Raw genomic sequence first — 17,060 nt, forward strand, 5'->3', positions numbered from 1 at the left:
CCCTGCAGAACGGGAGGCATGCAGCTCTTTCCATTAGCTCTTAGTCGCTCTTCTGGTTTACTTTAAATGAAGTACCTTTTTTCAGGACTCCTAGGCCCCTCGGTTGAGCATCATTTTTGTTCCAAGGTCTCTGAGTATCTCCACACCCCTGTAGGCCTGCTGAGCAACAACGAGGCACATTGGTCCTCGGAGGTCCTCTGTGTCTGCTGAGTCATGGGCAACACACTGCACTCTTTCTTGTGATATCTTGATTCACAGCACTCGCACAGGTTCAAGAGCAATGTTCAACAAGTTCCAACATGCCGTGGAAGTCGCTCTCATTCCCTAGTTTGAGCTGTACAGAGAGAAACAGTAAGCTTCTCCTTCCATTCAGGACCTCCTACCTGAAGTCACCCTGCCTCTTGAAGAAAGACGACCTTCTTTGTATTGCAACTAAAGCACAGTTTTTCCTGTAGCACGGCAGGCTTTTGAAGCGGCACGGGTCCAGAGTCCTAGCCAGGAATTTCCTTGGTGAGGCCGTTCACTAGTTGCAGAACACCGTGCCTCGAGAAGTTGATTCAGGGAAGCAACAACTGTGTACTCTGTGTCTCATTTGACTTGTTAAAAACCACAGAGATGAATGCTGCCTGTGCCCATGGAAATGGGGTCATGAGGGTACTAGCCTTGCTTTCCGTTTGGAAACCTCCATTCTTGCTTCCGTGAAGCTCCCTGAAATTCTCTGCTGTTGACAGTCCTCTGGCCACTGTAGGCATGTGTCTGGGAAAAAAATGAGTTTTCTCTGGGTACAGACGGAGCTTCATTGGCCGGGGTGGGGCTCTCCTTGCCATCCTCTAGAGCTAAAGGGAATCTCAACGTGAGTCCCTGCCTCGAGGTAAGGCCCTGAGTAGCCCTGCAGAAAGGGAGGCATGCAGCTCTTTCCATGAGCTCTTAGTGGAGGTCTGTTTTATTGAAAAGAATTACCCCTTTCAGGACTCCTACGCCCTTCGGGTGAGCATCATTTTGGTTCCAAGATCACTGACTCCCTCCACACCCCTGTGGGCCTGCTGAGCAGCATTGAGTCCCATACGTCCCACGGAGGCTCTCTGTGTCTGCAGAGTCTCGGGCAACACACTATACGTTACTTCAGGAGAGCTACATTTCCAGAGCACTCGAACAGCATCAAAACTACATTTCTAGGCAGTCCAACATGCCCTGGAAGTCTTCGACATTGCCCTCGTCAGAGCTGCCCAGAGAAAACACTCTGCTTAGAATTCATCGAGGACCTCGTACCTGAAGTCACTCTATTCAAGGAGAAATACAGCATCTTAACATGCTGTGTCGTTCACAGGGCAAGAAACGTGAGAACTTGCCTCGAGGTAAGGCCATGAAATGCTTTGCAGAAGCAGAGGCGTGTAGCAGTTTCCATGTGGCCGTAGACGCATATCTTCAGCATTTTAAAGCCAGTACGCTTTTCAGGACACCCAGGTGCCTCGCCTGGAAACCCTATTCCCTGCAAGAACACTGAGTACCCTCAGGCTCCCCTGGCCCTTCTAAGGAAAATCCAGGCCAAGAGCTTTCAGACTCAGAGTGTGTATGTCGAGTGTAGGGTAACAAAGTGCACTCTTATTGGGACATCTTGATATAGCCAGCAATCGCCCAGGTTCACGAGCACCTTTAAGCAAGTTCCAATAGGCCGTGGAATTCGTTCTCATTCCCTAGTTTGAGCTGTACAGAGAGAAACAGTAAGCTTCTCCTTCCATTCAGGACCTCCTACCTGAAGTCACCCTGCCTCCTGAAGAAAGACGACCTCGTTTCTATTGAAACTAAAGCACAGTTTTTCCTGTAGCACGGCAGGCTTTTGAAGAGGCACGGGCCCAGAGGCCTAGCTAGGGCTTTCCTTGGTGTGGCCGTTCACTAGATGCAGAACACCCTGCCTCGAGAAGTTGATTCAGGGAAGCAACAACTGTGTACTCTGTGTCTCATTTGACTTGTTAAAAACCACAGAGATGTATGCTGCCTGTGCCCATGGAAATGGGGGCATGATGGGACTAGCCTTGCTTTTCGTTTGGAAACCTCCATTCTAGCTTCGGTGAAGCTCCCTGAAATTCTCTGCTGTTGACAGGCCTCTGGCCACTGTAGGCATGTGTCTGGGAAGAAAATGAGTTTTCTCTGGCTACACATGGAACTTCATTGGCCGAGGTGGGACGCACCTTGCCATGCTCTAGAGCTAAAGGGAATCTAAACGTGAGCCCTTGGCTCGAGGTAAGGCCCTGAGTAGCCCTGCAGAACGGGAGGCATGCAGCTCTTTCCATTAGCTCTTAGTCGCACTTCTGGTTTACTTTAAATGAAGTACCTTTTTTCAGGACTCCTAGGCCCCTCGGTTGAGCATCATTTTTGTTCCAAGGTCTCTGAGTATCTCCACACCCCTGTAGGCCTGCTGAGCAACAACGAGGCACATTGGTCCTCGGAGGTCCTCTGTGTCTGCTGAGTCATGGGCAACACACTGCACTCTTTCTTGTGATATCTTGATTCACAGCACTCGCACAGGTTCAAGAGCAATGTTCAACAAGTTCCAACATGCCGTGGAAGTCGCTCTCATTCCCTAGTTTGAGCTGTACAGAGAGAAACAGTAAGCTTCTCCTTCCATTCAGGACCTCCTACCTGAAGTCACCCTGCCTCTTGAAGAAAGACGACCTTCTTTGTATTGCAACTAAAGCACAGTTTTTCCTGTAGCACGGCAGGCTTTTGAAGCGGCACGGGTCCAGAGTCCTAGCCAGGGATTTCCTTGGTGAGGCCGTTCACTAGTTGCAGAACACCGTGCCTCGAGAAGTTGATTCAGGGAAGCAACAACTGTGTACTCTGTGTCTCATTTGACTTGTTAAAAACCACAGAGATGAATGCTGCCTGTGCCCATGGAAATGGGGTCATGAGGGTACTAGCCTTGCTTTCCGTTTGGAAACCTCCATTCTTGCTTCCGTGAAGCTCCCTGAAATTCTCTGCTGTTGACAGTCCTCTGGCCACTCTAGGCATGTGTCTGGGAAGAAAATGAGTTTTCTCTGGCTACACACGGAACTTCATTGGCCGGGGTGGGACGCACCTTGCCATGCTCTAGAGCTAAAGGGAATCTAAACGTGAGCCCTTGGCTCGAGGTAAGGCCCTGAGTAGCCCTGCAGAACGGGAGGCATGCAGCTCTTTCCATTAGCTCTTAGTCGCTCTTCTGGTTTACTTTAAATGAAGTACCTTTTTTCACGACTCCTAGGCCCCTCGGTTGAGCATCATTTTTGTTCCAAGGTCTCTGAGTATCTCCACACCCCTGTAGGCCTGCTGAGCAACAACGAAGCACATTGGTCCTCGGAGGTCCTCTGTGTCTGCTGAGTCATGGGCAACACACTGCACTCTTTCTTGTGATATCTTGATTCACAGCACTCGCACAGGTTCAAGAGCAATGTTCAACAAGTTCCAACATGCCGTGGATGTCGCTCTCATTCCCTAGTTTGAGCTGTACAGAGAGAAACAGTAAGCTTCTCCTTCCATTCAGGACCTCCTACCTGAAGTCACCCTGCCTCTTGAAGAAAGACGACCTTCTTTGTATTGCAACTAAAGCACAGTTTTTCCTGTAGCACGGCAGGCTTTTGAAGCGGCACGGGTCCAGAGTCCTAGCCAGGAATTTCCTTGGTGAGGCCGTTCACTAGTTGCAGAACACCGTGCCTCGAGAAGTTGATTCAGGGAAGCAACAACTGTGTACTCTGTGTCTGATTTGACTTGTTAAAAACCACAGAGATGTATGCTGCCTGTGCCCATGGAAATGGGGGCATGATGGGACTAGCCTTGCTTTTCGTTTGGAAACCTCCATTCTAGCTTCGGTGAAGCTCCCTGAAATTCTCTGCTGTTGACAGGCCTCTGGCCACTGTAGGCATGTGTCTGGGAAGAAAATGAGTTTTCTCTGGCTACACTCGGAACTTCATTGGCCGGGGTGGGGCGCACCTTGCCATGCTCTAGAGCTAAAGGGAATCTAAACGTGAGCCCTTGGCTCGAGGTAAGGCCCTGAGTAGCCCTGCAGATAGGGAGGCATGCAACTCTTTCCATTAGCTCTTAGTCCCTCTTCTGGTTTACTTTAAATGAAGTACCTTTTTTCAGGACTCCTAGGCCCCTCGGTTGAGCATCATTTTTGTTCCAAGGTCTCTGAGTATCTCCACACCCCTGTAGGCCTGCTGAGCAACAACGAGGCACATTGGTCCTCGGAGGTCCTCTGTGTCTGCTGAGTCATGGGCAACACACTGCACTCTTTCTTGTGATATCTTGATTCACAGCACTCGCACAGGTTCAAGAGCAATGTTCAACAAGTTCCAACATGCCGTGGAAGTCGCTCTCATTCCCTAGTTTGAGCTGTACAGAGAGAAACAGTAAGCTTCTCCTTCCATTCAGGACCTCCTACCTGAAGTCACCCTGCCTCTTGAAGAAAGACGACCTTCTTTGTATTGCAACTAAAGCACAGTTTTTCCTGTAGCACGGCAGGCTTTTGAAGCGGCACGGGTCCAGAGTCCTAGCCAGGGATTTCCTTGGTGAGGCCGTTCACTAGTTGCAGAACACCGTGCCTCGAGAAGTTGATTCAGGGAAGCAACAACTGTGTACTCTGTGTCTCATTTGACTTGTTAAAAACCACAGAGATGAATGCTGCCTGTGCCCATGGAAATGGGGTCATGAGGGTACTAGCCTTGCTTTCCGTTTGGAAACCTCCATTCTTGCTTCCGTGAAGCTCCCTGAAATTCTCTGCTGTTGACAGTCCTCTGGCCACTGTAGGCATGTGTCTGGGAAAAAAATGAGTTTTCTCTGGGTACAGACGGAGCTTCATTGGCCGGGGTGGGGCTCTCCTTGCCATCCTCTAGAGCTAAAGGGAATCTCAACGTGAGTCCCTGCCTCGAGGTAAGGCCCTGAGTAGCCCTGCAGAAAGGGAGGCATGCAGCTCTTTCCATGAGCTCTTAGTGGAGGTCTGTTTTATTTAAAAGAATTACCCCTTTCAGGACTCCTACGCCCTTCGGGTGAGCATCATTTTGGTTCCAAGATCACTGACTCCCTCCACACCCCTGTGGGCCTGCTGAGCAGCATTGAGTCCCATACGTCCCACGGAGGCTCTCTGTGTCTGCAGAGTCTCGGGCAACACACTATACGTTACTTCAGGAGAGCTACATTTCCAGAGCACTCGAACAGCATCAAAACTACATTTCTAGGCAGTCCAACTTGCCCTGGAAGTCTTCGACATTGCCCTCGTCAGAGCTGCCCAGAGAAAACACTCTGCTTAGAATTTATCGAGGACCTCGTACCTGAAGTCACTCTATATAAGGAGAAATACAGCATCTTAACATGCTGTGTCGTTCACAGGGCAAGAAACGTGAGAACTTGCCTCGAGGTAAGGCCATGAAATGCTATGCAGAAGCGGAGGCGTGTGGCAGTTTCCATGTGGCCGTAGACGCATATCTTCAGCATTTTAAAGCCAGTACGCTTTTCAGGACACCCAGGTGCCTCGCCTGGAAACCCTATTCCCTGCAAGAACACTGAGTACCCTCAGGCTATCCTGGCCCTTCTAAGCAAAATCCAGGCCAAGAGCTTTCAGACTCAGAGTGTGTATGTCGAGTGTAGGGTAACAAAGTGCACTCTTATTGGGACATCTTGATATAGCCAGCAATCGCCCAGGTTCACGAGCACCTTTAAGCAAGTTCCAGTAGGCCGTGGAATTCGTTCTCATTCCCTAGTTTGAGCTGTACAGAGAGAAACAGTAAGCTTCTCCTTCCATTCAGGACCTCCTACCTGAAGTCACCCTGCCTCCTGAAGAAAGACGACCTCGTTTCTATTGAAACTAAAGCACAGTTTTTCCTGTAGCACGGCAGGCTTTTGAAGAGGCACGGGCCCAGAGGCCTAGCTAGGGCTTTCCTTGGTGTGGCCGTTCACCAGATGCAGAACACCCTGCCTCGAGAAGTTGATTCAGGGAAGCAACAACTGTGTACTCTGTGTCTGATTTGACTTGTTAAAAACCACAGAGATGTATGCTGCCTGTGCCCATGGAAATGGGGGCATGATGGGACTAGCCTTGCTTTTCGTTTGGAAACCTCCATTCTAGCTTCGGTGAAGCTCCCTGAAATTCTCTGCTGTTGACAGGCCTCTGGCCACTGTAGGCATGTGTCTGGGAAGAAAATGAGTTTTCTCTGGCTACACATGGAACTTCATTGGCCGGGGTGGGACGCACCTTGCCATGCTCTAGAGCTAAAGGGAATCTAAACGTGAGCCCTTGGCTCGAGGTAAGGCCCTGAGTAGCCCTGCAGAACGGGAGGCATGCAGCTCTTTCCATTAGCTCTTAGTCGCTCTTCTGGTTTACTTTAAATGAAGTACCTTTTTTCAGGACTCCTAGGCCCCTCGGTTGAGCATTATTTTTGTTCCAAGGTCTCTGAGTATCTCCACACCCCTGTAGGCCTGCTGAGCAACAACGAGGCACATTGGTCCTCGGAGGTCCTCTGTGTCTGCTGAGTCATGGGCAACACACTGCACTCTTTCTTGTGATATCTTGATTCATAGCACTCGCACAGGTTCAAGAGCAATGTTCAACAAGTTCCAACATGCCGTGGAAGTCGCTCTCATTCCCTAGTTTGAGCTGTACAGAGAGAAACAGTAAGCTTCTCCTTCCATTCAGGACCTCCTACCTGAAGTCACCCTGCCTCTTGAAGAAAGACGACCTTCTTTCTATTGCAACTAAAGCACAGTTTTTCCTGTAGCACGGCAGGCTTTTGAAGCGGCACGGGTCCAGAGTCCTAGCCAGGGATTTCCTTGGTGAGGCCGTTCACTAGTTGCAGAACACCGTGCCTCGAGAAGTTGATTCAGGGAAGCAACAACTGTGTACTCTGTGTCTCATTTGACTTGTTAAAAACCACAGAGATGAATGCTGCCTGTGCCCATGGAAATGGGGTCATGAGGGTACTAGCCTTGCTTTCCGTTTGGAAACCTCCATTCTTGCTTCCGTGAAGCTCCCTGAAATTCTCTGCTGTTGACAGTCCTCTGGCCACTGTAGGCATGTGTCTGGGAAAAAAATGAGTTTTCTCTGGGAACACACGGAGCTTCATTGGCCGGGGTGGGGCTCTCCTTGCCATCCTCTAGAGCTAAAGGGAATCTCAACGTGAGTCCCTGCCTCGAGGTAAGGCCCTGAGTAGCCCTGCAGAAAGGGAGGCATGCAGCTCTTTCCATGAGCTCTTAGTGGAGGTCTGTTTTATTTAAAAGAATTACCCCTTTCAGGACTCCTACGCCCTTCGGGTGAGCATCATTTTGGTTCCAAGATCACTGACTCCCTCCACAACCCTGTGGGCCTGCTGAGCAGCATTGAGTCCCATAAGTCCCACGGAGGCTCTCTGTGTCTGCAGAGTCTCGGGCAACACACTATACGTTACTTCAGGAGAGCTACATTTCCAGAGCACTCGAACAGCATCAAAACTACATTTCTAGGCAGTCCAACATGCCCTGGAAGTCTTCGACATTGCCCTCGTCAGAGCTGCCCAGAGAAAACACTCTGCTTAGAATTTATTGAGGACCTCGTACCTGAAGTCACTCTATTCAAGGAGAAATACAGCATCTTAACATGCTGTGTCGTTCACAGGGCAAGAAACGTGAGAACTTGCCTCGAGGTAAGGCCATGAAATGCTTTGCAGAAGCGGAGGCGTGTAGCAGTTTCCATGTGGCCGTAGACGCATATCTTCAGCATTTTAAAGCCAGTACGCTTTTCAGGACACCCAGGTGCCTCTCCTGGAAACCCTATTCCCTGCAAGAACACTGAGTACCCTCAGGCTCCCCTGGCCCTTCTAAGCAATATCCAGGCCAGGAGCTTTCAGACTCACAGTGTGTATGTCGAGTGTAGGGTAACACAGTGCACTCTTATTGGGACATCTTGATATAGCCAGCTATCGCCCAGGTTCACGAGCACCTTTAAGCAAGTTCCAGTAGGCCGTGGAATTCGTTCTCATTCCCTAGTTTGAGCTGTACAGAGAGAAACAGTAAGCTTCTCCTTCCATTCAGGACCTCCTACCTGAAATCACCCTGCCTCCTGAAGAAAGACGACCTCGTTTCTATTGAAACTAAAGCACAGTTTTTCCTGTAGCACGGCAGGCTTTTGAAGAGGCACGGGCCCAGAGGCCTAGCTAGGGCTTTCCTTGGTGTGGCCGTTCACTAGATGCAGAACACCCTGCCTCGAGAAGTTGATTCAGGGAAGCAACAACTGTGTACTCTGTGTCTCATTTGACTTGTTAAAAACCACAGAGATGTATGCTGCCTGTGCCCATGGAAATGGGGGCATGATGGGACTAGCCTTGCTTTTCGTTTGGAAACCTCCATTCTAGCTTCGGTGAAGCTCCCTGAAATTCTCTGCTATTGACAGGCCTCTGGCCACTGTAGGCATGTGTCTGGGAAGAAAATGAGTTTTCTCTGGCTACACACGGAACTTCATTGGCCGGGGTGGGACGCACCTTGCCATGCTCTAGAGCTAAAGGGAATCTAAACGTGAGCCCTTGGCTCGAGGTAAGGCCCTGAGTAGCCCTGCAGAACGGGAGGCATGCAGCTCTTTCCATTAGCTCTTAGTCGCTCTTCTGGTTTACTTTAAATGAAGTACCTTTTTTCAGGACTCCTAGGCCCCTCGGTTGAGCATCATTTTTGTTCCAAGGTCTCTGAGTATCTCCACACCCCTGTAGGCCTGCTGAGCAACAACGAGGCACATTGGTCCTCGGAGGTCCTCTGTGTCTGCTGAGTCATGGGCAACACACTGCACTCTTTCTTGTGATATCTTGATTCACAGCACTCGCACAGTTTCAAGAGCAATGTTCAACAAGTTCCAACATGCCGTGGAAGTTGCTCTCATTCCCTAGTTTGAGCTGTACAGAGAGAAACAGTAAGCTTCTCCTTCCATTCAGGACCTCCTACCTGAAGTCACCCTGCCTCTTGAAGAAAGACGACCTTCTTTGTATTGCAACTAAAGCACAGTTTTTCCTGTAGCACGGCAGGCTTTTGAAGCGGCACGGGTCCAGAGTCCTAGCCAGGAATTTCCTTGGTGAGGCCGTTCACTAGTTGCAGAACACCGTGCCTCGAGAAGTTGATTCAGGGAAGCAACAACTGTGTACTCTGTGTCTCATTTGACTTGTTAAAAACCACAGAGATGTATGCTGCCTGTGCCCATGGAAATGGGGGCATGATGGGACTAGGCTTGCTTTTCGTTTGGAAACCTCCATTCTAGCTTCTGTGAAGCTCCCTGAAATTCTCTGCTGTTGACAGGCCTCTGGCCACTGTAGGCATGTGTCTGGGAAGAAAATGAGTTTTCTCTGGCTACACATGGAACTTCATTGGCCGAGGTGGGACGCACCTTGCCATGCTCTAGAGCTAAAGGGAATCTAAACGTGAGCCCTTGGCTCGAGGTAAGGCCCTGAGTAGCCCTGCAGAACGGGAGGCATGCAGCTCTTTCCATTAGCTCTTAGTCGCTCTTCTGGTTTACTTTAAATGAAGTACATTTTTTCAGGACTCCTAGGCCCCTCGGTTGAGCAACATTTTTGTTCCAAGGTCTCTGAGTATCTCCACACCCCTGTAGGCCTGCTGAGCAACAACGAGGCACATTGGTCCTCGGAGGTCCTCTGTGTCTGCTGAGTCATGGGCAACACACTGCACTCTTTCTTGTGATATCTTGATTCACAGCACTCGCACAGGTTCAAGAGCAATGTTCAACAAGTTCCAACATGCCGTGGAAGTCGCTCTCATTCCCTAGTTTGAGCTGTACAGAGAGAAACAGTAAGCTTCTCCTTCCATTCAGGACCTCCTACCTGAAGTCACCCTGCCTCTTGAAGAAAGACGACCTTCTTTGTATTGCAACTAAAGCACAGTTTTTCCTGTAGCACGGCAGGCTTTTGAAGCGGCACGGGTCCAGAGTCCTAGCCAGGGATTTCCTTGGTGAGGCCGTTCACTAGTTGCAGAACACCGTGCCTCGAGAAGTTGATTCAGGGAAGCAACAACTGTGTACTCTGTGTCTCATTTGACTTGTTAAAAACCACAGAGATGAATGCTGCCTGTGCCCATGGAAATGGGGTCATGAGGGTACTAGCCTTGCTTTCCGTTTGGAAACCTCCATTCTTGCTTCCGTGAAGCTCCCTGAAATTCTCTGCTGTTGACAGTCCTCTGGCCACTGTAGGCATGTGTCTGGGAAAAAAATGAGTTTTCTCTGGGTACAGACGGAGCTTCATTGGCCGGGGTGGGGCTCTCCTTGCCATCCTCTAGAGCTAAAGGGAATCTCAACGTGAGTCCCTGCCTCGAGGTAAGGCCCTGAGTAGCCCTGCAGAAAGGGAGGCATGCAGCTCTTTCCATGAGCTCTTAGTGGAGGTCTGTTTTATTGAAAAGAATTACCCCTTTCAGGACTCCTACGCCCTTCGGGTGAGCATCATTTTGGTTCCAAGATCACTGACTCCCTCCTCACCCCTGTGGGCCTGCTGAGCAGCATTGAGTCCCATACGTCCCACGGAGGCTCTCTGTGTCTGCAGAGTCTCGGGCAACACACTATACGTTACTTCAGGAGAGCTACATTTCCAGAGCACTCGAACAGCATCAAAACTACATTTCTAGGCAGTCCAACATGCCCTGGAAGTCTTCGACATTGCCCTCGTCAGAGCTGCCCAGAGAAAACACTCTGCTTAGAATTTATCGAGGACCTCGTACCTGAAGTCACTCTATTCAAGGAGAAATACAGCATCTTAACATGCTGTGTCGTTCACAGGGCAAGAAACGTGAGAACTTGCCTCGAGGTAAGGCCATGAAATGCTTTGCAGAAGCAGAGGCGTGTAGCAGTTTCCATGTGGCCGTAGACGCATATCTTCAGCATTTTAAAGCCAGTACGCTTTTCAGGACACCCAGGTGCCTCGCCTGGAAACCCTATTCCCTGCAAGAACACTGAGTACCCTCAGGCTATCCTGGCCCTTCTAAGCAAAATCCAGGCCAAGAGCTTTCAGACTCAGAGTGTGTATGTCGAGTGTAGGGTAACAAAGTGCACTCTTATTGGGACATCTTGATATAGCCAGCAATCGCCCAGGTTCACGAGCACCTTTAAGCAAGTTCCAATAGGCCGTGGAATTCGTTCTCATTCCCTAGTTTGAGCTGTACAGAGAGAAACAGTAAGCTTCTCCTTCCATTCAGGACCTCCTACCTGAAGTCACCCTGCCTCCTGAAGAAAGACGACCTCGTTTCTATTGAAACTAAAGCACAGTTTTTCCTGTAGCACGGCAGGCTTTTGAAGAGGCACGGGCCCAGAGGCCTAGCCAGGGATTTCCTTGGTGAGGCCGTTCACTAGTTGCAGAACACCGTGCCTCGAGAAGTTGATTCAGGGAAGCAACAACTGTGTACTCTGTGTCTCATTTGACTTGTTAAAAACCACAGAGATGAATGCTGCCTGTGCCCATGGAAATGGGGTCATGAGGGTACTAGCCTTGCTTTCCGTTTGGAAACCTCCATTCTTGCTTCCGTGAAGCTCCCTGAAATTCTCTGCTGTTGACAGTCCTCTGGCCACTCTAGGCATGTGTCTGGGAAGAAAATGAGTTTTCTCTGGCTACACACGGAACTTCATTGGCCGGGGTGGGACGCACCTTGCCATGCTCTAGAGCTAAAGGGAATCTAAACGTGAGCCCTTGGCTCGAGGTAAGGCCCTGAGTAGCCCTGCAGAACGGGAGGCATGCAGCTCTTTCCATTAGCTCTTAGTCGCTCTTCTGGTTTACTTTAAATGAAGTACCTTTTTTCAGGACTCCTAGGCCCCTCGGTTGAGCATCATTTTTGTTCCAAGGTCTCTGAGTATCTCCACACCCCTGTAGGCCTGCTGAGCAACAACGAAGCACATTGGTCCTCGGAGGTCCTCTGTGTCTGCTGAGTCATGGGCAACACACTGCACTCTTTCTTGTGATATCTTGATTCACAGCACTCGCACAGGTTCAAGAGCAATGTTCAACAAGTTCCAACATGCCGTGGATGTCGCTCTCATTCCCTAGTTTGAGCTGTACAGAGAGAAACAGTAAGCTTCTCCTTCCATTCAGGACCTCCTACCTGAAGTCACCCTGCCTCTTGAAGAAAGACGACCTTCTTTGTATTGCAACTAAAGCACAGTTTTTCCTGTAGCACGGCAGGCTTTTGAAGCGGCACGGGTCCAGAGTCCTAGCCAGGAATTTCCTTGGTGAGGCCGTTCACTAGTTGCAGAACACCGTGCCTCGAGAAGTTGATTCAGGGAAGCAACAACTGTGTACTCTGTGTCTGATTTGACTTGTTAAAAACCACAGAGATGTATGCTGCCTGTGCCCATGGAAATGGGGGCATGATGGGACTAGCCTTGCTTTTCGTTTGGAAACCTCCATTCTAGCTTCGGTGAAGCTCCCTGAAATTCTCTGCTGTTGACAGGCCTCTGGCCACTGTAGGCATGTGTCTGGGAAGAAAATGAGTTTTCTCTGGCTACACTCGGAACTTCATTGGCCGGGGTGGGGCGCACCTTGCCATGCTCTAGAGCTAAAGGGAATCTAAACGTGAGCCCTTGGCTCGAGGTAAGGCCCTGAGTAGCCCTGCAGATAGGGAGTCATGCAACTCTTTCCATTAGCTCTTAGTCCCTCTTCTGGTTTACTTTAAATGAAGTACCTTTTTTCAGGACTCCTAGGCCCCTCGGTTGAGCATCATTTTTGTTCCAAGGTCTCTGAGTATCTCCACACCCCTGTAGGCCTGCTGAGCAACAACGAGGCACATTGGTCCTCGGAGGTCCTCTGTGTCTGCTGAGTCATGGGCAACACACTGCACTCTTTCTTGTGATATCTTGATTCACAGCACTCGCACAGGTTCAAGAGCAATGTTCAACAAGTTCCAACATGCCGTGGAAGTCGCTCTCATTCCCTAGTTTGAGCTGTACAGAGAGAAACAGTAAGCTTCTCCTTCCATTCAGGACCTCCTACCTGAAGTCACCCTGCCTCTTGAAGAAAGACGACCTTCTTTGTATTGCAACTAAAGCACAGTTTTTCCTGTAGCACGGCAGGCTTTTGAAGCGGCACGGGTCCAGAGTCCTAGCCAGGGATTTCCTTGGTGAGGCCGTTCACTAGTTGCAGAACACCGTGCCTCGAGAAGTTGATTCAGGGAAGCAACAACTGTGTACTCTGTGTCTCATTTGACTTGTTAAAAACCACAGAGATGAATGCTGCCTGTGCCCATGGAAATGGGGTCATGAGGGTACTAGCCTTGCTTTCCGTTTGGAAACCTCCATTCTTGCTTCCGTGAAGCTCCCTGAAATTCTCTGCTGTTGACAGTCCTCTGGCCACTCTAGGCATGTGTCTGGGAAGAAAATGAGTTTTCTCTGGCTACACACGGAACTTCATTGGCCGGGGTGGGACGCACCTTGCCATGCTCTAGAGCTAAAGGGAATCTAAACGTGAGCCCTTGGCTCGAGGTAAGGCCCTGAGTAGCCCTGCAGAACGGGAGGCATGCAGCTCTTTCCATTAGCTCTTAGTCGCTCTTCTGGTTTACTTTAAATGAAGTACCTTTTTTCAGGACTCCTAGGCCCCTCGGTTGAGCATCATTTTTGTTCCAAGGTCTCTGAGTATCTCCACACCCCTGTAGGCCTGCTGAGCAACAACGAAGCACATTGGTCCTCGGAGGTCCTCTGTGTCTGCTGAGTCATGGGCAACACACTGCACTCTTTCTTGTGATATCTTGATTCACAGCACTCGCACAGGTTCAAGAGCAATGTTCAACAAGTTCCAACATGCCGTGGATGTCGCTCTCATTCCCTAGTTTGAGCTGTACAGAGAGAAACAGTAAGCTTCTCCTTCCATTCAGGACCTCCTACCTGAAGTCACCCTGCCTCTTGAAGAAAGACGACCTTCTTTGTATTGCAACTAAAGCACAGTTTTTCCTGTAGCACGGCAGGCTTTTGAAGCGGCACGGGTCCAGAGTCCTAGCCAGGAATTTCCTTGGTGAGGCCGTTCACTAGTTGCAGAACACCGTGCCTCGAGAAGTTGATTCAGGGAAGCAACAACTGTGTACTCTGTGTCTCATTTGACTTGTTAAAAACCACAGAGATGTATGCTGCCTGTGCCCATGGAAATGGGGGCATGATGGGACTAGCCTTGCTTTTCGTTTGGAAACCTCCATTCTAGCTTCGGTGAAGCTCCCTGAAATTCTCTGCTGTTGACAGGCCTCTGGCCACTGTAGGCATGTGTCTGGGAAGAAAATGAGTTTTCTCTGGCTACACTCGGAACTTCATTGGCCGGGGTGGGGCGCACCTTGCCATGCTCTAGAGCTAAAGGGAATCTAAACGTGAGCCCTTGGCTCGAGGTAAGGCCCTGAGTAGCCCTGCAGATAGGGAGGCATGCAACTCTTTCCATTAGCTCTTAGTCCCTCTTCTGGTTTACTTTAAATGAAGTACCTTTTTTCAGGACTCCTAGGCCCCTCGGTTGAGCATGATTTTTGTTCCAAGGTCTCTGAGTATCTCCACACCCCTGTAGGCCTGCTGAGCAACAACGAGGCACATTGGTCCTCGGAGGTCCTCTGTGTCTGCTGAGTCATGGGCAACACACTGCACTCTTTCTTGTGATATCTTGATTCACAGCACTCGCACAGGTTCAAGAGCAATGTTCAACAAGTTCCAACATGCCGTGGAAGTCGCTCTCATTCCCTAGTTTGAGCTGTACAGAGAGAAACAGTAAGCTTCTCCTTCCATTCAGGACCTCCTACCTGAAGTCACCCTGCCTCTTGAAGAAAGACGACCTTCTTTGTATTGCAACTAAAGCACAGTTTTTCCTGTAGCACGGCAGGCTTTTGAAGCGGCACGGGTCCAGAGTCCTAGCCAGGGATTTCCTTGGTGAGGCCGTTCACTAGTTGCAGAACACCGTGCCTCGAGAAGTTGATTCAGGGAAGCAACAACTGTGTACTCTGTGTCTCATTTGACTTGTTAAAAACCACAGAGATGAATGCTGCCTGTGCCCATGGAAATGGGGTCATGAGGGTACTAGCCTTGCTTTCCGTTTGGAAACCTCCATTCTTGCTTCCGTGAAGCTCCGTGAAATTCTCTGCTGTTGACAGTCCTCTGGCCACTCTAGGCATGTGTCTGGGAAGAAAATGAGTTTTCTCTGGCTACACACGGAACTTCATTGGCCGGGGTGGGACGCACCTTGCCATGCTCTAGAGCTAAAGGGAATCTAAACGTGAGCCCTTGGCTCGAGGTAAGGCCCTGAGTAGCCCTGCAGAACGGGAGGCATGCAGCTCTTTCCATTAGCTCTTAGTCGCTCTTCTGGTTTACTTTAAATGAAGTACCTTTTTTCAGGACTCCTAGGCCCCTCGGTTGAGCATCATTTTTGTTCCAAGGTCTCTGAGTATCTCCACACCCCTGTAGGCCTGCTGAGCAACAACGAGGCACATTGGTCCTCGGAGGTCCTCTGTGTCTGCTGAGTCATGGGCAACACACTGCACTCTTTCTTGTGATATCTTGATTCACAGCACTCGCACAGGTTCAAGAGCAATGTTCAACAAGTTCCAACATGCCGTGGATGTCGCTCTCATTCCCTAGTTTGAGCTGTACAGAGAGAAACAGTAAGCTTCTCCTTCCATTCAGGACCTCCTACCTGAAGTCACCCTGCCTCTTGAAGAAAGACGACCTTCTTTGTATTGCAACTAAAGCACAGTTTTTCCTGTAGCACGGCAGGCTTTTGAAGCGGCACGGGTCCAGAGTCCTAGCCAGGAATTTCCTTGGTGAGGCCGTTCACTAGTTGCAGAACACCGTGCCTCGAGAAGTTGATTCAGGGAAGCAACAACTGTGTACTCTGTGTCTCATTTGACTTGTTAAAAACCACAGAGATGTATGCTGCCTGTGCCCATGGAAATGGGGGCATGATGGGACTAGCCTTGCTTTTCGTTTGGAAACCTCCATTCTAGCTTCGGTGAAGCTCCCTGAAATTCTCTGCTGTTGACAGGCCTCTGGCCACTGTAGGCATGTGTCTGGGAAGAAAATGAGTTTTCTCTGGCTACACATGGAACTTCATTGGCCGAGGTGGGACGCACCTTGCCATGCTCTAGAGCTAAAGGGAATCTAAACGTGAGCCCTTGGCTCGAGGTAAGGCCCTGAGTAGCCCTGCAGAACGGGAGGCATGCAGCTCTTTCCATTAGCTCTTAGTCGCTCTTCTGGTTTACTTTAAATGAAGTACCTTTTTTCAGGACTCCTAGGCCCCTCGGTTGAGCATGATTTTTGTTCCAAGGTCTCTGAGTATCTCCACACCCCTGTAGGCCTGCTGAGCAACAACGAGGCACATTGGTCCTCGGAGGTCCTCTGTGTCTGCTGAGTCATGGGCAACACACTGCACTCTTTCTTGTGATATCTTGATTCACAGCACTCGCACAGGTTCAAGAGCAATGTTCAACAAGTTCCAACATGCCGTGGAAGTCGCTCTCATTCCCTAGTTTGAGCTGTACAGAGAGAAACAGTAAGCTTCTCCTTCCATTCAGGACCTCCTACCTGAAGTCACCCTGCCTCTTGAAGAAAGACGACCTTCTTTGTATTGCAACTAAAGCACAGTTTTTCCTGTAGCACGGCAGGCTTTTGAAGCGGCACGGGTCCAGAGTCCTAGCCAGGGATTTCCTTGGTGAGGCCGTTCACTAGTTGCAGAACACCGTGCCTCGAGAAGTTGATTCAGGGAAGCAACAACTGTGTACTCTGTGTCTCATTTGACTTGTTAAAAACCACAGAGATGAATGCTGCCTGTGCCCATGGAAATGGGGTCATGAGGGTACTAGCCTTGCTTTCCGTTTGGAAACCTCCATTCTTGCTTCCGTGAAGCTCCCTGAAATTCTCTGCTGTTGACAGTCCTCTGGCCACTGTAGGCATGTGTCTGGGAAAAAAATGAGTTTTCTCTGGGTACACACGGAGCTTCATTGGCCGGGGTGGAGCTCTCCTTGCCATCCTCTAGAGCTAAAGGGAATCTCAACGTGAGTCCCTGCCTCGAGGTAAGGCCCTGAGTAGCCCTGCAGAAAGGGAGGCATGCAGCTCTTTCCATGAGCTCTTAGTGGAG

The sequence above is a fragment of the Balaenoptera physalus genome, assembly GCF_965194825.1.
Source record: "Balaenoptera physalus genome assembly, chromosome: 9".
Classification (NCBI taxonomy): domain Eukaryota; kingdom Metazoa; phylum Chordata; class Mammalia; order Artiodactyla; family Balaenopteridae; genus Balaenoptera; species Balaenoptera physalus.